The 22,425-nt window shown below is 42.4% G+C and overlaps 2 long non-coding RNA genes across 2 annotated transcripts in view; one reads left to right on the top strand and one right to left on the bottom strand.

Moving 5' to 3' along the window:
- The first annotated feature begins 7,555 nt into the window (after positions 1 to 7,555).
- Positions 7,556 to 22,425, top strand: part of LOC117761626 — a 21,206-nt gene continuing 6,336 nt past the window's right edge. Inside the window, exons 1-2 of the long non-coding RNA XR_004613861.1 lie at positions 7,556 to 8,176; positions 10,140 to 10,295. This is a non-coding gene — a long non-coding RNA (uncharacterized LOC117761626). The remainder of the gene's footprint in view (positions 8,177 to 10,139; positions 10,296 to 22,425) is intronic.
- The window catches only part of LOC117761627, an 11,664-nt gene continuing 10,874 nt past the window's right edge, over positions 21,636 to 22,425 (bottom strand). Inside the window, exon 3 of the long non-coding RNA XR_004613862.1 lies at positions 21,636 to 21,646. This is a non-coding gene — a long non-coding RNA (uncharacterized LOC117761627). The remainder of the gene's footprint in view (positions 21,647 to 22,425) is intronic.

Here is a 22,425-nt window from a genome sequence, read left to right as displayed (position 1 = left end):
TAATCAGAAACATTATAATGAAGTGGATCACTTTGTTAACTTAGTTTCAACTGTAATATCATTATGGTATTACTACGAGTTGTTCAAATATTATATCATCAAGGCAAAGACTACAGGCGATCCTGCGAGAAGCCTTCACTTCTTTTTCTTCTTCTGTTGTGTAATGCTGTCTCAACTTCTTCCAATTGGTCTGAAAGTCTGAACTATCCCAAAAATATATTCACTCTGCAAATGATGCAAAGTAATGTTCTTGCATGATGACTAATACCTTCATGGACTTTTAAAGTTCCATAACAACCGATCCTGACCTGACTCAAACTATCAAAGACCAAAACATAGCAGCATAAGAAATTCAATAATTTGTTAAGGAAATAGCTCAGGTAAAATCAATCCAAAGAAATTAAACTGTGGATACATGAAACCCCTTCAGGTCAGGTAGATGGGGTTGGGGGTAGATGATGTCCCGGCAAATTGCAAATAATATACAATTGACTTTCATGACTCTGACACTCATCATGCGATTGGGCCCAGGAATCCGTGCTGTAGTGCTTTTATCTTACGCTCTCCCCTGAGATCACTTGGCAAACCTACAGTGTGGACAGCACAGAGATGCTGTTTGTCTTGGATTGTCTGCTGATGACCTTTGAAGTTTTTTTATATTTGGTACTGTAGCGTTCAAAACAAGCCTCTTATATATTCTAGACACATCCACTGCTCCTACAAACATAAACTATACCTCTCCTTATATGCCAAGGTGCTTTTTCTTCTCGGGAAAGTTATATGACACTAGAACAACTGCCATTTCGTTTTTGCACTTGCACCTGTTTGTTAATTTGGTGTTTCTAAGCACTCCTGCATGCACCAAAATACGTTGAGTGGCACATCTGTGTTTGTATTTCTGCAACATTTTTTAACTTGTTTTAGGAAACTGAACCCCTTGATCAAAAAATACAAAGACAAAGAGCATGTTTTTTTGGTTTCAGTTGGCTGAAGCATTTAAACACATACCTCACATACATTTGCCACTGTTGAATATTGACATTCAACACATTTAACAATACATTTTATAGCAGTTATAATAATTAATTTTTTGAACAACAATGCTGGTCTTTTCAAAGTTGAGAGCTGGCTCATCAAAGTGACTTTACGACAACTCATTCTCCAGTTTCTAGGGTTCTGCGTACTGAGTGGAGCTTCATTGTACTTTGATTAATCAAGTGAACAGCTCTTTGTGCAGCAGTGGTGGTGCAGCTTCAGATTTCAATGGACTGAATGCTGCAGCCAGTCTGTAATTCCTGCAGCTCAATTAATGCAGGTCACTCTAGTAGTTTCAGAAAGAAAACTGCAACCAGCATTACCACAGGCCAAATAAACAGCCCATTCCAAACAAACAGGTTTAAAACAGGCACTGCACTAGTATAAAAACTAATTCTGGTCCTTTGGCCTGGCTGGTACGACTTGCTCCGTCCAGCAGGTAAGAAATCTGTCAAATCAAACCCTGGTGCAAGTTAATTCTGGTGTGGTTCATCTGTGGTCTGAAAGCAAACAAATCAACCACAGTATTTTGTGACAGATATGTAGTTTTAACATTAATTGCTAAGAAATGCTATAATATATAATATAAATGTTATAATTATATAACAGAGAGATTCATAATGCACAATGTAAATACAATATGATGAAGGTAACTGGGCTTGTAATATTAAAAAGGACAATTACAACTATTGAAATACCAAACAGGTTTATTACACACTGAATGCATCAACCAGTACTTTTCGAGTATAACAAAACACATGGTGCAAATGAGAGACTATACAGATAATGAAGTGACAAGAAATGGGCATGTTTTCGCAGCACTGAATGAGAATGTGTGTGTATGAGCCCAAGGCTGGAGGATTAAGATTCCAACCAAGTCTCTGAAGACATCTTTTTATACCAACGTGGTGCCAACGCTGAGATCTCTATGTTGAAGTGTGGACCAGTGCAGAATGTAAGCAGAGGAAAATAAAGAGAAAGAGAGCGCAAGCAGGCGCTGTCTGACATAAAACAGAACTTAATGATGAGCACAATTCTCAATCCAAAAATAAAGTGAAACGCAAAATAAACTACAAAAATAACTACAAAGCATCTGACATTGTTCTTTTCAATAATGATGCATCTATTAACTTACCCAGATAGGAGCCTTAGTATTTAAACATGCTTGCAGACCAGATGTGTCTGTTTGTCTTCTGAACAGTGTAATGCTGAGCAGATGCAGCGGCTGGTGAGCGTGTGGAGTCCCAGTCTACCTGAAGCTCGTCAGCTGCATGTCTCTGCCGTGTCCAACATGTGCGATGCAGTGATTCCAGGGAGGTTGACTTTCGAAGATAAAAGGTAACTGATCGCCTCCTACTTCGTTCTGAGACCAACTAGCAGATGAAGAAGATAAATAAAACCATAAGCAGTCCACATTCAGTGTATTATTGTCTGTGTTCTTTGCAGAAAAGAATAGTAGTATTTTTTATTCATAAAAATACATCACAGGTCATTGTTGCTTTTTAAAGATGCACTATAAATGCAGATTTCATTTTATACTGGACCTTAGTACTTCCCTTTGATATAGTGACATAAACTATAGCATCTTCATAATGTTATAGCTTGTTAATGAAGATAATATGATTAATACACGTAAGCTCTGAACACTGGTATCATGACATGAACATATTGTATGCTGCAAGCTGAGCGATGTGTCAATTGTTACATTGTTTTTGCTGTGGGGCTTCACACATCAGTATGAACATCCATCCATTCATCCATTCCATTTAGAGTTTACTAAAGCCAGTCAACATGTCTTCGGACCCCTGGACAAGACCCCGGCCAGAATCTTGCCGTGAGGCGACTTATGCACCACCATGCTGCCCTAGTCTGTGAGTATGTCATATCGATTTGTTATCCAATTTATATCTTGAAGAAGAGACTGGGATTTAAAAGTTACTTTTCTTTTTGAATATGCCATTAAACTAAGTGTATCTTTTTCTTCTCATCCACCAGAGCAAAAAGAAAAGTTTGCATTTGATCTGGATACTCATTATGTTTGTCTAGAAAAGTTGAACAGCTCAAAGTGATCATAACTATTACCAGCTTCTTCATTCTTCCAGCCTCTAGATGCATAACAAATGCTATTAGAGCACATCTTCCCCTCTAAATTGATTAATTCCACCTAATTGGTGCTTGCCTGCCAGCAATGTAATCTCATTAACGTTTACCCATGCAGCAAAATTACATGATTTGATTGTTCACAACATTAACAGTAGCTGCAGAAAAAGATGGTGTCGATACTTATTGAGCCAACTACCGTTTTGAAGTGTGAAATCATAGCAAGAGCAAACAGTCTTTTCTGCACAGGCATATTCTCCTCCTGGCTCTCCTCCATGTTCGTGTCTGCTCTCAGTACAACAAGCTGTAAAAATGTGTCACAAGTGACACAGCGGCTGACAGAAATTCCAGAGATATGCTGACTGCTTTCTTGCCCTTTCTTACTACTCTCATGTTGTTGAAGCTAAAGCAGCAAGCACCAGTAAGCTTAGCTAAGCATAACGATTGGGAACAGCAGGGAAAAGCTAACCACAAAATGAACCAAACCAAACATGCCAAAGTGTAAACTTCCTGTGTCTGATGGTCGCAAGACAAAGCCACTGCTCCCTTTCATTATTGTTATTCCTATATTCCCATATAGTCAAAATTGAAGTAAAGGTTGGTTATTTTGAACTTTAAGACCCAGCTGTTCACTTTGTAGTTAGGCCTTTGCACATGCCTGTAGCTTTTGTCTCACATTTGCATCACGTTTAAAAACCCATGCATCCTCACGTTAAGTCGCCCCGTTCACACACCAACTCTAAAGCATTCATCCATCATTTCAGACTTCGAAAAACACGTATTTCTGGTTTTATGCATCCGTAAAAGCCTGAGGAGAGTATCCTGACCATGCAAACAGTTTATTTGTTGAAATCCTCTTCATGTCCTGATAGCAGATGGTGGGGAGACATACACCACTGAAGCAGAGATAATAGCCAGAAGTTAGCGAACAAGTCACGGAAAAGTCTTCCTCTAGCAGTTGTCAGTCAGTGCACGTTAATGTGTTTTGGGGCTGAAGTTTTGAAGAGAGGGCCGATGGGAGGGGTTGGGATGTATTGACTTCATTTTTTTAGGAGTAGCCTGCTCTTGCTAGCTTTTCCAGGATTACGAACCATAGCTTTAATGACACACTATATACAGGATACAGAGATGCAGCATTTAGAGAGAGATGGTGGCAGGTGATTGCAGTCTGCTTGGAAATGGGTACAGTGGGTACTGAATGCAAAACAAAGGATTGACGAATGATCAGACAGAAGTGTTGGTGCTCTAGGCAATGTTATAAATTAGTTTTTTTACCTTTAACGTTAGGTGAAGCACTGAAGAAAATGTTTGGAACCTGTAGGACACACTTGTCCACAACAAGAGAAAAGAACAGGGCAGAAGTGGACAGTGGAAATACAGTTGAAATACATGGAAGCAATATCCTCATGATGCTTACAGCCAAGTGCAGTTGCATAGCCACACAGTATCATTTCCTAAGTCACATAGCCTACTTCAACACAATGATGACGAGGAGGAGGAGGAGGAGGATGAGGATGAAATGGAGGATGAGGACAGCGCACAGACAGAGGGGGAGGACAGCTCGCCTCTTTAGGTAGCTGCAGTGCCAAATACAATACGTGGGCAGAGAGCGGCGACAGCCTCGGGAGCTACCTCCAGTGGACAAGAGCGAGGGAGGAAATGAGAGAAAAGGAGCGGGGGAGACAGAGCGACAGCAGCGTCAGGCCTCGCTGCAGACAGGTGAGATGTCCAACTTTATCCCCCCCCCCACCCCTAGTGTGAGGAGACTCACCCCAGAGAAACCACCATCTGTGAAAAAAATGGACACAGGAATTGGCTCATGATGCTCATAAAAAATAAGATATAACAAGATTAATAGACTTGAATCTGGGGCCCAAAAACTCGATCAAGTCATAACTCATAACAATTAAGAAATAAATATATTGTTCTATGATATAGCAGAGACACTTTATAGTGTGTGTGTGTGTGTGTGTGTGTGTGTGTGTGTGTGTGTGTGTGTGTGTGTGTGTGTGTGTGTGTGTGTGTGTGTGTGTGTGTGTGTGTGTGTGATTGCAACAAACTTAATAAATTCTCAAGACTCAAGACTCAAGAGGGTATAAACACTGCACATACACAAAGTAAGAAATGAGGCAGCTCAGCCAATGGGACCGAAACACAAACACTAGCAGGTCTGGCGGGAAAAAAACAGATCACAGAACAACCACTGACCTTGATCTTCGAGGCCGAGCCCTGAATATTTGCAGATCCAGACGAAAACCTTCTTTTTAATGTTGCTTGCAACATATCAAACAATGGTTGTAAATAGAGATGGATGACATGACAGACCCCAAAATGAAGAAAAATATCCGGATTGCCCCCTGCTGGCTGGATGCAATACCAGTCATACACGCCACCTCCTCCATCTTAGTGGATGGGACATGGACCAAACTAAAACATAAAAGTACAAAGTTTTGCTCTACAGTATTTTTTGTTCAAGTGTTCATGTTTCTAATCAATTTGGTTTTAATTAGTTGAGATTGAGAGAGTTAGAGATTGACACGCGATTGGTCAAACAAGTGTATTGAGTCACTAGTATGAAACTGCACCACTGACATGGCGAAGCAGATCTAGAAACAAGCAGCGTTATTCTTGAAGCCAGCTCAGGTTTGGATTCAACCAATTTTTTCCCCTCTTTTTCAAAGGACCTCAACATCATCCTCATTGCTTGATGACTCCATTTTATGAATGTGTGCCACAAATATAGTAGTAAAACACATAAACCTCAGAGTGCAAGATTTGTGTGGGTAATATTTGTGTTTATCAGATCCCAGATAAGGCCGTTACTCTTGCTGAGCTGTAGCTGCATATTTACAGATAGAAGAGAGGTATCGATCACACATCACCATAAGTGTACTTCCACAAATATCAAACTGTAATTCTTCTGAAGACTTCATGGTGGCTTACAAGATTAGAGTGAAAGTAGAAAAGCCCCAGAGAAATTATGAACCTTGCGGTGAGGATGTAATGGAGACGTAAGTGATCACAACATTGTACTTTAGCTCCATACCTCAAAGCTTTACATTGTGGTATGAAAGCAGCTAGCATTTCTGAGACATGTGACTCATTTTAGAGCCGGACTGAAATCCAGACATGTTGTGTAGCGTTTGTGGTGCTTTGTTCAGGGGAGGTGCTACAGTTGAAGCAAAGTCAAGAGTCGATCCCCCCAAGATCAACACCTTTTCCCTGACTGCTCTTGCACGAAGTGACAAAACACAATGGTAGGAAATGTAGTTTATGGCTGCAGCAATTGCACCACAAGAAAGAAAGAGAGGGATTAAATGGGTTCTTAAGAGTTCAGTATTCAGAGAGTGGCTGGTGATCAATTTACAATTTAATGGCCTCAAACGTAGTGTTCCTTCTTTCTGCAAAATAGCCCACGCCTTCCAAGCCACCTGCGTGATATAGCGACACCTCTTTTTTGGGGCTTTTCAAGAAACAGAATGACAAATGACCAAGGCAGCATGTTTTCTCCCTTCTTAGCTTTGCTAGCAAACAAACCTTGATTTCTTCTCTTTTGACGAAAACACCAGTCCAATAATTGTGAGCTTTGGCTTCACATCTCAGACCATTTATTTGTACAGTGTGAGGTAGAATTTAACAACATTTCTAAAGTGGCACAGCTTAAAGGGAAACTGGATCACATGTTTAAGGACGGAGCCCCCATTCAGTCTTATGAGAGCTGATCACTGGGCCAATTTGCCTAAAAAGCCTAAAGCTTCTTTGTTTTTGGAACCGAGTTATTCTCATGTTGCTGTTTCAATCTGTTTGACATCACTGCCAAAAACAAAAACAAAAAATTGTGTTTATGAACAACGGAATTGAGCTGTCTGTCAGCGAGACACTTTCAAAATGACTTACAACTTCCAAAGCCAGATATTCTTGGGGAAACACTGAATCCTTGTTGTAGTCGTTTATCCAATTGAAATTTTGGCTCACAGCAGTTTGAATCCCCAGAAATAGAAGTGGAGCTCGTCACCGAATCAGATGCACGTGTGGATCGTTTCAGCCACTTCACCACAATGAACAGCTCACATGCTCCTGCTCGTGCACACATACACACACACACTGCAAAGATCTGAACACACACACACGCACATAGACACACATTGATAGGGAACAATAGACGTCAAGGGGACACCTGCTCGCCTGATACACCCTCCTCCCTCTCCTCCTCCTCCTCTTCATCCTCCCTCCCGCTCCTCCATTAGGATTCAGTTCAGGGCTCAGCTCTGTCTCCGTGAGTAGGTTAGCCATGCGTATCATGGCCAAATCCAGTGAATGAAGTAAGCAAGTGTGTGTGTGTGTGTGTGTGTGTGTGTGTGTGTGTGTGTATATATATATGTGTGTGTGTGTTTGTGTGTGTCTGTGTATATGTGTGAGTGTGTGTGTGGGAGAGGTGAGAAGGAATCTATCTATCTACGTATTTATCTATGAGTCCTCCTCCACCTCTTTCTCGTTGGTGGTGTGTGTCGGTTAGAAGGACGGCCCCCGTGCTCTGACACACTCACACACACGCAGACACACACCTCCACGATGTGTCACTACCCATTCCACCTGCCTCTTCCCGTCATTCCCCGCTCGCTGTTCCATCTACCTACACTCGCTCTTTTACCTCCCTCCATCCCTCAATTTCTCCTTTTCTTTTTGTTTCTGCTCTCTTTCCGTCTCTCTCACCCCCCTCCTCATCCTCTACCCCCAACCCTCCACCCCCCTACGCCTTGTGGTGTGTCACCGCTGCCGGGAAGAAAGAAAAATGCTCCGGCCACACGACACTGAGAAGAGAGAGGAGGAAACGGAGAAAAGAAGAGTCACAGAGGAGAAGACAGTGAAGGCTGAAGTGTGTTTGGAGCCCATCGATGCCTCCACTCACCATGAGCCAGACTTGATGGAATATCCTGCACGGCGGAGGGCAGAAGGGAGAAGGAGAAGAAAGACAAGAAGTGGACTGACAGAAGAATAACAAGACTGAGAAGGCAGGACAGCCAGCGCTCGCCTCAGGAGGGTACGGAGACACAAAAAAAGAACACAAAATATATACATACAACATGTAACATGCTCTTGCCAATCATTTCTCTAACAACCTCAGCTCTTCTGTCCCTTTTGGCGTTTTTCATTGTGGGTTTTGATCTCCATCTCTCCCTCGCTCTCTCCAGCACACTCTCTAGCTCGCTCGCCACAATTGTGTCCACAGGCTCTGTTTGGGACTTTGACTAATTGAGAAACTATTCTCGAGCAGAGAAGAGACTTTTTCTTCCCTCCATTTCTTTTTTATCCTAATTAATTCCCCCCTGTGCAGACACTCAAAGAGACTCCCTCTCTCTCTCCCGCTCTCTAATTCTTACTCTGTGCGTCTTTACCTCGCTCTCTGTTTTTCCCCCCTCTCTCCATCTGTCTGCCTTTGAGAAGCAAATAATTGGATGTGGAGATTGGCTTCTCTGTGGCTGAGCCGGAGGATTGAGCCCACTCTGCACTCCACACACATGCAAACACACAATCACACACACTCGCACACACCTGGAGCTCAGGGGTGGATGTGACTGTGTGTGTGTGTGTGTCTGTGTGTGTGTGTGTTTGCTGCCTTAAGCTGCACACACTTCATAAACCTCCTCCTTATCAAATCTTTTTGGTATAATTATTAAGGGATAAGGGTGGTTTTTATCTGTATATTTCATATTGTCAACTAATCCCAAGAAAACACCAAAACCAACTATGTGTTTGAGCATCTTTCAGCATTTTCAACTTCTCTACTCTGTCTGTCTCTGAGCCCCACAAACACATATAACCTTTTAAATTCATTTTAAAGAAAGAGCAAATAGTTTCTTAGAACAGCTGGGTACTTATTCGACTATTTTAGCTGGGGATGAATACTCACTTGGGGCTCAATAACTTCTTACAGGTTTTAAGTGTTTGTGGGATTCATTAAAAAAAAAGGTGGAAAGACGTCATTGATGTGGCTCTTGAGGTTTTTGGGCCACAACGGACTGAGAAGGCGGTAAAACAAGATAATCAGCTCCACAGAGAATACTGATTATAGCATTAATACATTGTTGGTTTTGGGCTCTCCTTCTTCTTTCTTGCTTGCTTTAGGTTTTTTATTCAAAAAAAATCTTGGGGAAATGTCTTATTTATGGACACCGTTTTTAACAAAAAATGATTTGATTACACTGGATTTTTTTACAGTGCAAAGCTGAGTGAGAAGTAAGTGAAAGAAGGGGAGAGAGAAGGAGATTTAGTAGCTCGAGTGGCCAAGAGACCTTTTCGAAGAGGCTGGGAGAGGTATTTCCCCGGAGAGGGAGACAGAGAGAGAGACAGAGAGAGAGAGAAATGAAGACAAAGAGGAGACTTGGGAGCTTCTCAGATAAGAAGACATAAGATGTGTTGTAATGCTGCTGAGCTACAGGATGGAGAGAAGGGGAGAAACATACACACACACGCACACACACTTGCTACACTTTCTGCCAGGGTGCCAAGTCTCATGAGACCAACAGGCGAACCTTCAGAGCCATCACACACACACAAACACAAACACACACACACACACACACACAGAGTCACGTTAACACATTTTACACTCTAAAATGTGACACACTCACACACACACACACACACACAGAGTCACGTTAACACATTTTACACTCTAAAATGTGACACACTCACACACACACACACACAAACAGAGACATAGATGGTCACCTAAACATATTTTGTGACAAACATACACACACACAAGTCCACAAATGGAAAAAGAAGAACTCAGCTTCAGTGGGACCCTTTTCATGTTTTTTTCTGCTGTATTTTTTTATTCACTCTCTCTCTCTCTCTCTCTCTCTCTCTCCCTCTCTCTCTCTCTCTCTCTCTCTCTCTCTCTCTTCTCTTCACCTTCCCGCCCAACCACGCATCTCCCTCCTCCCTCCCTCTCTCCTCCTCCTCCTCCTCCTCCTCCTCCTCCTACTCCCGCTGCTTAGCTCCCGCCAGTCCAGTCTCATTGTCCTTACACACACCTCGTCGCTGAGTGTGTGTACGCACTCACACGGGCGTGCATGTGTCTGTGCAAGGACGGGGGGGGTACAGCGGGTCATTTCTCCACAACCGCGCAGCTGAGCACCGGATTCCACCCTGAGGTGAGTATGTGTTTCCTCCTTATCCGGTTAAAGTACTTTTATTTTTTTTTTGTCTTTTCTTTTAGTTGTAAAAGTATGTGTCTTCTATTAGTGTAGTGTGTGTGGTTTTCTCTGGGTGTGTGTTCATGTTAACAGGGGTCAAAGGTGCCTGCAGTGACATTTGGATGGCTGTAGCATCGGATGTGGAGTTGAGATTGCGGCTCAAGACTGCTGGTGTGATTGTGAGCCAGTGTGTTAATGCCCCGTTATGTGTGTGTAGCCAGAGGGTGAGCTCGACTCAGTCTGTACGTGCTCTGCGTATGAATTACTGACCACGACTTAAGTCGTACTCCCCGCTTGTTCACATTGAGCCTGCAAACACTCCCTCCTTTGCCTTTTTATTCTATTTTCTTCCATCTATCTTGTATCTATATCTATTCTTTCTATCTTCCCTTCTTTCTCATTCTGTCTGGTTTGTGTTAATTAGCATAACCGCTCATAGTTAAGCGCGCTGCTAAAGCTCTCTACTTCATGCACATTTTATAAACAACCAGCCAACAGTTTATTTGTTTAATTTACCTCTTCTTCTCTCACTCTCTTTCATTCTTCGTCACTTCTGTTTCAGAGACATATGCTCACACACACACACACAACCACGCACGTGCATACACACAAATTCCACGGCAGATTTAAATATTTCCCGGCGGGGTTTGGAGGGTGAACAGAAATAGATCTAATTCTAAATCAGGACGAAGAGCTCGGCTCAGGCAGCCTCGCCACCCTCCCTCCCTCTCGCCCTCCTGCTGCTACCGCCAGCAGCTACAACACTTGCACTCAAAGAGAAAAAAAAGTTCAAAGATTAGATGCAAATTCACCAGTTAAATTATATGAAGGGAATATGCTGTAGCAGTGAGAAATAATGCTGCAATAATGCCGAGCTGCAGCCAAAGCTTGCACACTGCGAACTCACTGCTGGACACAGGAGGCGTGAGGACAATAAGATGCCTCAGATTTGGAGATTTGGAAACATCACAGCCTATGGGAATAAAGTTTGCAAGCACTGCCAAGAAAATAATGATAAAAATAAACACATGAGATGTTAAAGTGTGTGACTTGCTTACAAAACACTTGACTTCTGAGTTTGAGCTGTATGGATTTGTCTGTTCCGGCTCTCGGATGCTACAGTATATAGATGGCTGCTGCAGTGGAGAAATCAGAAGGATTAAGCCCCCAATACAGGAGTTGATGTGTTCTTACCCGTCTGTCTACCTGCCTACCTGTCTGTCTGCCTGCCCCATCTGTCTGTTAGAGGCGGCTCCAGAGCAGAGATAGGATAGGTCACGGCCCGTCAGCCGCATCCAGTGGTCCCGGAGAGGGAGAGAACAACGGAAGCTGTGGAAAGGGGGTAGAGGAGGAGGAGGAGGAGGAGGAGGAGGAGGAAGACTGGGAAGCAGGTTGAAGGAGTGTGTGGCTTAATATGTCAAAGTGTGAGTTTGTGGTGGTGAAGCGATAAAGCAGGGTGGGAAGGGGGGGTGACGGCAGCCGGGATAAGATGTGCTGAAGGCTGGATAAGCAGCACCTGGCTTGAGAGAGAAAATAAAAGATAAGGACGCACAAAGAGAGACACGAGGATGTGAGGGTGGGGGTTGCAGGAGCGAGGGACAGTTCCAATATCTACTGACAGTCAGGTTGGCCGTCACGTCAGGACCCGCTCATCCTCTACCCCCCCCACCCCCACCTGCCCTCCATCTCCCTCACTAACTGCCCTTTTCCTCTCCACTCTCTCCTGTTTTTTCTTTTGGACAACGAGCCGACAGCGAAGAACAAAAGCAGACGTAATACATGCAAACCCTCCTCTCTCTGCAGTCAGGAAGCAGAGGAGGAGGAGGAGGTGGAGGAGGAGATGGGAAAGAGAGATGGATGAGTAAGGCATTACATGTAGGGAGATTGCGGTAATCAAATTATATAAAACTAGAATTACCGCCTCGCGCTTCTGTGCCTCCGCCAACCTGTCAAGTTGCAGGAAATATGGTCACAATCTCCCCTGCTGCTCCTGAGATATGGTGTTAAATAATGGCCGGGAAAATGTTTTCTACAGAACATTATGATGTCAAAGTGAAGCTGACCTTTGACCTTGTGGAAAATGTCACACCTTCATCATTTTAGACATTTGTGTTAAATCTGAGTCATGGCCAGAAACTTGTTGTTAGGTCACAGTGACGTTTGTCCTTTGACCATTAAACTCTCATCAGTTCATCCTTGAATTCAAGTGAATGTCGGGGCCAAATTTGAAGAAATTCCCTGAAGGTGTTCCTGAGAATTCACCTTCAGAAGAGTGTGATGTACGGACGGACAACATGAAAACATAATGCTCCGGACACGGCTGTCGCTGATGAAGAGGTTTAAAGAGAAAGTAAAGTAAGCTCAGTGTAGTTGCTCCATGCTGAGGGTGACATATTATTTAACAATAGTTGAAATGAAAGTATTCATAATTGGATTTTACATTACATAAACGATTTAATATTCATTGCATTTGGAATTTCCTCTTAAGTTTTTACTTAATTTACATGTACTTTTCATATGTCTACTACTTTGAATATGAAGTCCATGTTTGAATGAAAAATGACAAACGATTTTTGAAACTCTTGAATTTTGAATTTGGCAATTGAAAGGCCAGTTACTGCCTGCAGTACATTGATTGTCCACTAGGGGCCAGAAGGCAGGTGTCACATTCTACAAGTTTTTTAGTAAAGTATTGATCTTGTTGATGACGTAAACATCTCTGAAACATTGAGCAAGTATGTTAGGTTGTAAATATGACATACAGAGTTAAAACAACCATTTTTAACAGTTTTCTGGCCATCGACCCCTTGTGGTCACAAAGGAAATGACTCTTCCTGTAGGCAATGGTGAAGGTTGTGTGGTTGTTTTTATAGCAATAGGAAAAAAACTGTAAGTGAAGAGAATGGTGTAGGTGGTTGTGCAAACAAGTTGTTGGACTCAAACACCAGAGATTTAGATTCACATCAGTTTACATTGGTTTCTTTTGACCATGGACAAAATCTTTTCCCAATTTCAATCAAGTAGCTTGATACAACCTTATGCAGAACTTTCACACAAACAACTAGATTATTAATAACTAGTTACGAATAACTGAGTCTGAGACATCGTTCAGCATCAGCCCTCAAGTTGTAGTTCAGAGTCAAAGATATAAGGAATGATCTCAGATATATCCGTTGGCTGTAAAACCTCCATCACTGCAATTACATCTATAAAAACAAAACGTATATTAACACTATCAACTAACCAATTTTAAAAGGAGAACTCTCGATTATAACCATTGGAATCTATTGCATCTGCATATTTTTGACATTGTGAACTTGTTTTGTTACTTACAGACTGCATGTTACCTTATAATGACTAGTGGTGGTGTTAGTGTGTTGACAACCACCACTAGTCATAAGTATTAATAGTATTAGTATTGGTATTCTGAAGAGTCTTGGTGGTGGTTTCCCCATTGGACCTTTAATGATAGAACCAATGGCCGTAGGGGTGAAATGCCAAGTTGTAATCTATGTAATGTTTCCTTTAAGTGAGGCATTACAATCATAGTTACAATGTCATGGTCATGTTATGGTTTTTAAGTGGAGTGACTCAAACAAAGTAAAGTAATTATGCTTACATGCATTTTAAGGCAATTCAGGTTTGCTTGGATCATACAGCCTCCATAGGATTGCTGGGCTTGTCCCTTTGGCTGGCCCCACTTATTCAGCCTACTTGATAATTAATGATGGCTGTGCATTGCAGATATTATAGCGCCTCACACACACTCATGCAGTGATCACACTCGGGCAGTGATTTCAGCTGTGGTAATTAAAGAGGTGTTAGCGCGAGTGAATAAAACATGCATCAATCCCCTTTCCCTTCATTTGAACTCCCCTCCTCCATTCTCTCCTCTGGTTGTTTCCTCTCCACATTCCCTTCTCTTTTATCTCTTTTCCTGTTTTTTTTCTGTGATTCTTTTATTCATCCTCCTCTTGTTCCTCTTCATCCTCTGCTTTTCTCCCGTTGATCTGTTTTTTCTCTCCCTTCTCCCATCGCCTGTTTTGCTGCTTTTATTACTCCCCTCATTCCTCTTTTCTCCCCTTCCTCCCTCCTTCCACCCCCTTCATTTCCTCTTTTATCATTGTCTCCCTCCTCTTACTCTGCACCACCTCCCTGCTCCTCTCCATCCTCTCCTCCTCCTCCTCTTTCTCCTCTCCATCATTTCCCCTAGGTGTACCAATGTGTGCAAGCTGTTGCAGCAAGGGCAGTGCTGGTGTAGATAGAGCTGGTGGAGATGTGATGAGATATACAGTGTGTGTGTGTGCGTGCGTGCGTGCGTGCGTGCGTGCGTGCGTGCGTGCGTGTGTGCGTGCGTCTACATAGACATTTTGAAACACACACTCTTTCTAGCACACACACACACACACACACACACACAAACCTTGTAGACACTGCAGGTGCTGCATCAAGATAAATGAGCCGTCATTAGCCAATCAGGTCAGCCGGTGGGAGGGCGATGGAGTACCAAGGAGCGAGATCAGCTCGTGGAGGTCAAGCCTCTGTGTGTTTGTACCGGTGTGTGTTAATGTGCAAGTGTGTGTTGCACAGAGAGATTGAGAAGGAGGATTCCCTGATTAGATGTGAGCTCTCACAAAGTTCTTCTCCCCCTCCTCCTCACAGCGCAAGCTTCCTCTTTCCTTCCTTCCTCCGCCGTTGTTTCTCCTGTTTTTTTTCCCACCAGTGCTCCTCTGGGATGCGGAGGAGTGCTGAAGATTGTTGTGATGCTGTTTGACGGCCTAATTGCTATCACCGGCCCGTTGTTTATGACTTCATCAGCTACTCATCAGAGTCAATGAGACAGAGGTTGAGGAGGAATTAAAAGACATTTCAGAAGTCTTGTTTCCAGCTCAGAATTACCGCACAAGACAAAGTTAGATGTGATATTTTTGTCTCCCTTTTCTTTAAATTCACGAGGTACTTCTCCAGGGAAAAGGCTATGGAACCAATTAGAGAAAGTTAGGCTGGCATATATTCTCATTACGACACCATAATCAATCAATGTGTGTGAGTGTTGAGTGTGTGTGTGGGTGTTTGCCCTTTTAACATTTACACTAGGGCTAATGCAAATGGTATAATGCAGAAAGTGCTCATTCTCACAGCCAAGGTGCTGCTGGGTAGGAGAAGGTAAATGATTAACACTATGGGAAAAATCGTTATATTCTCTCCCTCTGTCCATGAATGTGTGTGTGTGTGTGTGTGTGTGTGTGTGTGTGTGTGTGTGTGTGTGTGTGTGTGTGTGTGTGTGTGTGTGTGTGTGTGTGTGTGTGTGTGTGTGTTGGAGGGTGGCTTTCAGGATGGCCGCTTGCTTTCTTTGATCACTAATCCTTTCTCTGGCCTGACTTTCTGTCCCCCGTCCTTTTTTCCTGTGCCCATCTCTCTGCTCTCATCTCCTCTCTTGCTCGCCTCGCATGGCCCGTTGCCATGTCTGCATTGTGAGCAGCTCACAGGCGGAATATCTAGGACAGGGTGCCCTCAAAACATCATCTTTGGCTCTTTGAACACATGACCTATCTACTATTTCTGACACCGAAACTGTGATTATTGGAAATTATATTTAAATGATCCATATACAAAAAGTCCATACATATGCTGCTAGGTAGCTTCGCCTGTACACTAGGTGTCATATTAGCTACTTTGAGTGAAGAAAAACAGAGTGAAAAAACGTTCAAACTGAACAACATGAGGCAGAAAAATTGATTCATGTCCTGCGTGAAGCCACCTGAAGAAGGAGAGAAAAAAAATCCAGTTTTAGTTCTGATTCAATGAAAAAAATCTGTTCGATTGAAGCTAATGACAGTTCAAGTGGGATTTTTTAAAGCGTACACTCTTTTTTCTAAAGATTCAGCTAATCCTTACTAGCAGCTCCAAGTAATTTCTATACACAGCGCCAGGATTTTTTCGCTACCTGTACTATGGGGGGGGGGGGGGGGGCCCAAGACCTGTAAGGGGTTAAGAACATAGTCTTCCCTATAAACACAAGTGGCCCACAGAACAATCAATATAGATATCGGTTTTAATTGAATTTGGCCAAAGAATATTCCACAAACTAGTGGTCCAAAAGCACAATAAAAAGAACTGTGTAAAAAAGAATTGTAATATTGTTTCACTATCACAAAATCTGAAATTAAATCAAGAATTCCATAGTGCTCACACACTTTTAACGTAAACTGGTTATCATCCCAAGTATATTTGTTTTGCAAACAATAATACAGTAACTGCTGACTATATTCAGGTGCACTGCGATGCCTTGGTTCCAATGTTACAGAATAAATGTCAAATGAAAAATATCCACAGTGCAGCCACAAGGAGAAGTGCATGTCGTCCTTTTCCCCCCTCGTACACAGCGTCTGAGGGTGGACTTTCATTTTCTAGCTGCACTTTTTTTTTATCAGAAAATGGTCCATGGCTCACATAAGCTAGCCTAATATGCACAAGCACCCCCCCCCACCACACACACGCGTCATATGGTACAATTGCGGCATTAGCACGCAGCCGGCATCGGGTTGGTTAGCCTACTAAAATGCCTAGTGGGGCTCGACTGGGGCTGCATAGATTTGTGACATGGCTATAGCCCACCCTAGCGCCGGTGTAGCGCGGTGTTTGATGGAGGTACAAGTTTTAAATGGTGACTGCTGAGGCATTACATTAACTTTAGCCAAGCTCTAGCATTTTTAAACAAAGGAAGGACTGTGAATTGTGCCCTTCATTTCTTAGACTGCCATCCCTCTAACCTACATATAGACGGTATTGTAGTGAACATCCTCATTCAACAGTCTTTCTCTTTACTGACACTCTTCCTTTCCTCCCTGTCTCTATCCCCATCCTTCTTTCCCCCTGCACCGCTGTGGGATCACTGTGACCTTTCTGTCCTCTTTTCTCTCGCTTTCTCTCTTACTCGTTACGTATTTTTTTCCCTCTCAGTTTCAGGTAATCTGTCCAACCAGCGGAAGCGAGAAATCTCTCGGCACATACACACACACACACACACACACACACACTCTCTCTCTTTCTCTCTTTCTCTCTCTCTCTCTGCTTCTCCCTCCGTCCTGTCTGTCGCTCTCTCACACACAGCACACAACCCCTCTCAGGCTCCTGCCGGTCGACTTACAGCATTATAATTCAGCACATTCATAACTTCATAGAGGAGCTCAATGGTTGGCAAGACAGTTACAGTGCTAGTGAGACCTTGTAATCCCTCTGCTCTCTGCCCGGGCCTCGTTAAGCCTTATTCCCCATTGGGAAGCCGGAGTTTATAATTAACGTAGCTTGAGTGCACCTCTGCAGCGCCCTATTGGCTCTCTGTTGGCCTGATAGCGCTCCACAAGGGGGCAAGATCGATGCTTATAGACGCCAACAGACAACACAAAGTTCATTTGTGAGCAGCCTCAGGGAAGAAATGTGTAGTTGAGCTGAGAATCTTTTAACATCATTGTTACTGTACCAATTTTACCTTTAAGTTGCTGTGGATGTTGATTGAATGTAAATCCACATATACATTTCATGGCATGAATGTTGACTGGTCAGTTTCCCAAGATTAGAAGATAATACCTCCACATTTTTATGATACAGAAATGTGGAAAAGGGGGCTACAGGGCATTTCAAAATGCTATCTCATGCAGTCACTGCTGTATCTTGCAAAAACTGAAAATCTAACAGTCAACTAATTTATTAGTCTGACAACATTTATATTTTCTTACAGTCTTGACACTTAAACGATGAACCCAAATCCACATGAAAAGATATAGGTATAATATACTTAAATATATTAAATGGCTTTATCTTTTAATAAGGTGTCAAGAATATGTTTTAGGAAACTTTATTCATCGAAGTTGAAATTATCTGACGTGCAATGGAAGTTGTTGAATAAACGTCCCATATTAGAGAAATTAACTTTTAAAAACTGCTATGTTAAACATTAGGAGTCACTGAATGGACATAATAATGTTGAGTATGGAGGCATCATGGGGAGAGGGGCGGATTGATCCAGGCGCAGGTAGAATGATGGCATTGATGGGCTGTGTGTGTGTGTGTGTGTGTGTGTGTGTGTGTGTGTGTGTGTGTGTGTGTGAGTGTGTGTGTGTTGGGGGGAGGAAAGCACAAAGCACTGGCCTGTGTAGAAAAGAAAAAGCTCCTGTGTGTTGCGAAGTCAATACGCTCTTTGTTCACCGGCCTGGGAGACAGTTAGCCATGAGGACAGACTGAGACTCTAACGCACCATAGTATACCTGAACTTGCACATGCGCGCGTGCACACACACACACACACACACACACACACACACACACACACACACACACACACACACACACACACGACACACCATACCTAAGTCTGACAGGACGTCATCCAATCCTCAATGTTCCTGCTTCACTTTCTTTACCACCTTATCAGTTTTTCCCTGACTTTCTCCTCTTTGCTCCTTTCTTCCCTCCTCTCTCTCTCTTTCTATACATATATCCATCTTTCCCTCCCTCTTCATCCCACCCTCCGCTCGACGTCTTTGTGCTGGAACAACAGAAACTGCACTCCAGGTTATCTAGGCTGGGGTGGGGGATTTGATGGTGGGTGGGAGTTTTTACCTGAGCGCCAGACAGAGGGCATTTTGTGTTGAACACAGGAGCGAGGGACAACGAGAAGGAAAAAAGCCAGGGAGGGGAATGTAAAGTAGGGGGTGGACAAAAATGTAACAGCTAGAAGAAAGAGCTTTGTGCAAGTAGCTAAAACAAGAGCAGGAATCCAGGACACACGCTGGTTTTAATGTTTGAGTGATAGTACGTTTTAAAAACTGGGGCTAAAAACCAGAATAGAAGGATATAGTGATGGGTCAAAAGATGGAGGAAAAGGGTTTGTAATGTGGCCACACTATGACAGAAGGAAAAGAAGTGGGAGAAATGCAGGTTTGCTGCTGAGACGGCGAATACACCATGTAAGTAAAATAAAATCATTTCATTTTTAGGATCTTTTCTTGTTTTTAAAAACAAATCTGTGGATTCTACAAGCTACAGAATGCCTCAAATGACCAAAACGAAATATACATGAAAGCAGTTTTGGAAATTGGCACTTTCAAAGCCATTGCAGAGAATAATTTATACCACATTCAGAGGGTGCCTGTGCCTGTTTAATGGATAATGTTTTATATTCATTGCTTTTTAGTGGCTTCTTAAGCCCCTTATACACTGGTCAAAAAACCCCACTAACACCTACTATTATTTGGCTTTTGTCTGAAATGGGAATGGATAAAATTGGAAATTTACTCTGTGGTAAACTGACTCTACAGTAGACACAGTTTTTGTGCATACGTGACTTTGAACATGACACACTGGGGAAAAAGCAAAGAGGGAAAACACCTGCTAATTTTGGTGTAAAAGAGGAATTATATTCCATGAGAAGACGTCAGGCACCTGTCTGCATGCATTACACTCACATACAGTGTTTACGCCTTGTATGTGTGACTGAAGGATGCCATGGTAAACAATGCAGGTCTAATAAGCTTTCTGTGAACGATCTCTGGGCTGTTGACCATTGGGATCAGCATTAGGATTCTGTCACTCAAACTCAAAGGCCCAACACTCAGCTTATCTGTTCTGCTATGCACACACACACACACACACACACACACACACACACACACACACACACACACACACACACACACACACACACACACACACACACACACACACGTATGTGCACATGCTCATATGTTCTCACAAACAATGATCGCCTTATCTCGTCGTCCAAACAAGAAGATAACAAATAAACCACATTGTCTGTTTCCACAGGGGATCTCGATAAGACACAAATCAGCTTACGCACACATGCATAGACAAAAGAACACACACGCATAAACATATACAAGCGCATACAAGGAAGAAGAGTGCGTTTTCAGAGGGATGTAGTTGAAAAAGATGGATTAAAACAAGGATGGATGACTTTGACATTAATCCTACCTGCTTTAAACTCTCTCTGAGCCCCCCCCCCCCCCCCCCCTGCATAATTCTCAAACTCTGCTCCTTTATCTCGTTTCTTCTTATCTCTGCATGTCTCTCCAGCCCTCTGACTTCCACATTCCCGTACTTGTTGCTAGAGCAGTCTGTCGAAAAGAAGGGAATTGTCCTCCAAACTGTAAAGTAGCTCTTTGTTCACTACATACAAGAAACTATCTAAATAGTTTATATATGTGTGTGGCTATTAGTTACCTCAGGTGTGTGTGTGTTTTTATATTTGACCTTAAAGGAATAACAACCGTCCAACAATCCTTTCTCCAAGATCCTCATAAGAACATTTCCCCAAATGTCAACCTATTCCTTAAATTGACATTCCTGTGAGTGATATACATTACTCTGTTTATTTTTCCAAGAGTTACATTCTATTGTCCCACTATCAGTTCAATAATGACCAGAAAAACAGTCTCTGGGAATGAGGTTGATTATTTGGGGGGGATTCCAACAAATCCTGCTTCATTTAACATTCATTAGATTGTATTTATATGGAACTTTTATAAAATGCTTCACAAGTAGGAAAAATCACAGACAGCACAACAAATAACGCAAGTTAAACATAATGATAGAATAATGGATAAAAGTAACATCAAAATAAGTAACAAATCATTTATTAAGAAAAGCCATGCAGCAGAAGTTGGTTTTGAGAGATATATGAAGAGAAGGCAGTGAGTTTTCTTGTGAACTGATTCTTCTGGCGAACTGTTCCAAAGTGTCAGAGCCCTGACAGCAAAACCCCTGTGACCCTTGGTCCTTGGCCTTGACCAGTGAATAGCTAACAGGAGCCTTTTTTTAGAAGATCTCCTGCTGGAGGGAAATAATTGACATGCTCAGCCAGAGAGCTCGGTGCCATAGAGTAACATTTTATATCAATTCTAAAAATGACAGGCAGCCAGTGAAGGGATGCTAAAGTCAGGGATATGTGATCACGCTTTTGTGATTAGGTTAACTAATTGATCAGTTTCTGTAATAGGAAACTGGGCCTGTGCTGGTTGGAGGTGATGAGCTTTGGAAAATGATTTGCTGTTGCGTCTTTAATTTCACACTTGTAAGATTGCAATAACAATTTCAGATGTACCGAGAGCTTTGATTTCATCCACTGTCTCTCAGGCGTCCTCCTTCATGCCACAGTTTTTTTCCGAAATTCAAGGTGAAAAAACGATGAATTGGACTTGGATGAACCTTTCAGAGAAGCAACATTATCTAAAGCAGTTGTGCACAAATCATAAAGGCAGTTAGCTAAGTCATTTGTGTTTGACAGTAAATCTAAGAATTCACCAGATTCAACAAATTATTAGGTAAAATCCGACACACTCGTTTCATTAAAGATGCATTGGCAAATTTCCCGCTTTGAAGATTACAAAAAGGTTTTCAGACATGAACTACGGAAAATGTCCACACAATGGCACCATTCACATATGAAGAATGCAGATGGAGATTATCCCCTCACACAAGGAACTCCAGAGAATGTCCACGGCAACTCGCTCTGACATTTTCCTTCTCACATACAGCCCCTCCGGACAATTTCAGAAGATTATCCTGACTTCATTACGTGTATGAAAGCAGCTATAGATGATGAGGAGATAAAAATGATTCACATCTAAAATAAAAGCTAATTCCAAAGTAAAACCTTATTTATGAAAAGCGTGTGGCATATTGGGTGAAATTTAAAGACCGCATAAAACGTGGTGACAAAGCTGTCAGAAATATAATCACTATAGATGATGAAGTCTCCAGTATTTAATAATAACTGAAGATTAAAGCCCTGACAGTTCATGTAGGTAGTATTGCTGGGTTTACAGGAGGATAACAGATGATGATAAAAAAAAACAGGGGCCACAATTAGTTTGTAGGCATTTAAGCCAAAGATATGGTTGGAAGGAATCCAGCCATGTTTAAAAGATTTTTTTTAAATACAACCCTAAACCCACTGCCACCACCGAGCCCACCGCCCTGAGGCAGCTGAGAAAATCATACATTTTAAAACATGTTGTGCTCATCTGGTTCGGACCATGTCTCTCTATGGCTTTTTGGCTGCATTTATA

The sequence above is a fragment of the Hippoglossus hippoglossus genome, chromosome 5 (assembly GCF_009819705.1).
Source record: "Hippoglossus hippoglossus isolate fHipHip1 chromosome 5, fHipHip1.pri, whole genome shotgun sequence".
In the NCBI taxonomy this organism is placed as follows: Eukaryota; Metazoa; Chordata; class Actinopteri; order Pleuronectiformes; family Pleuronectidae; genus Hippoglossus; species Hippoglossus hippoglossus.
The sequence above is the reverse complement of the archived record's forward strand: the minus strand, read 5'-3'. Positions and strand labels throughout refer to the sequence as shown.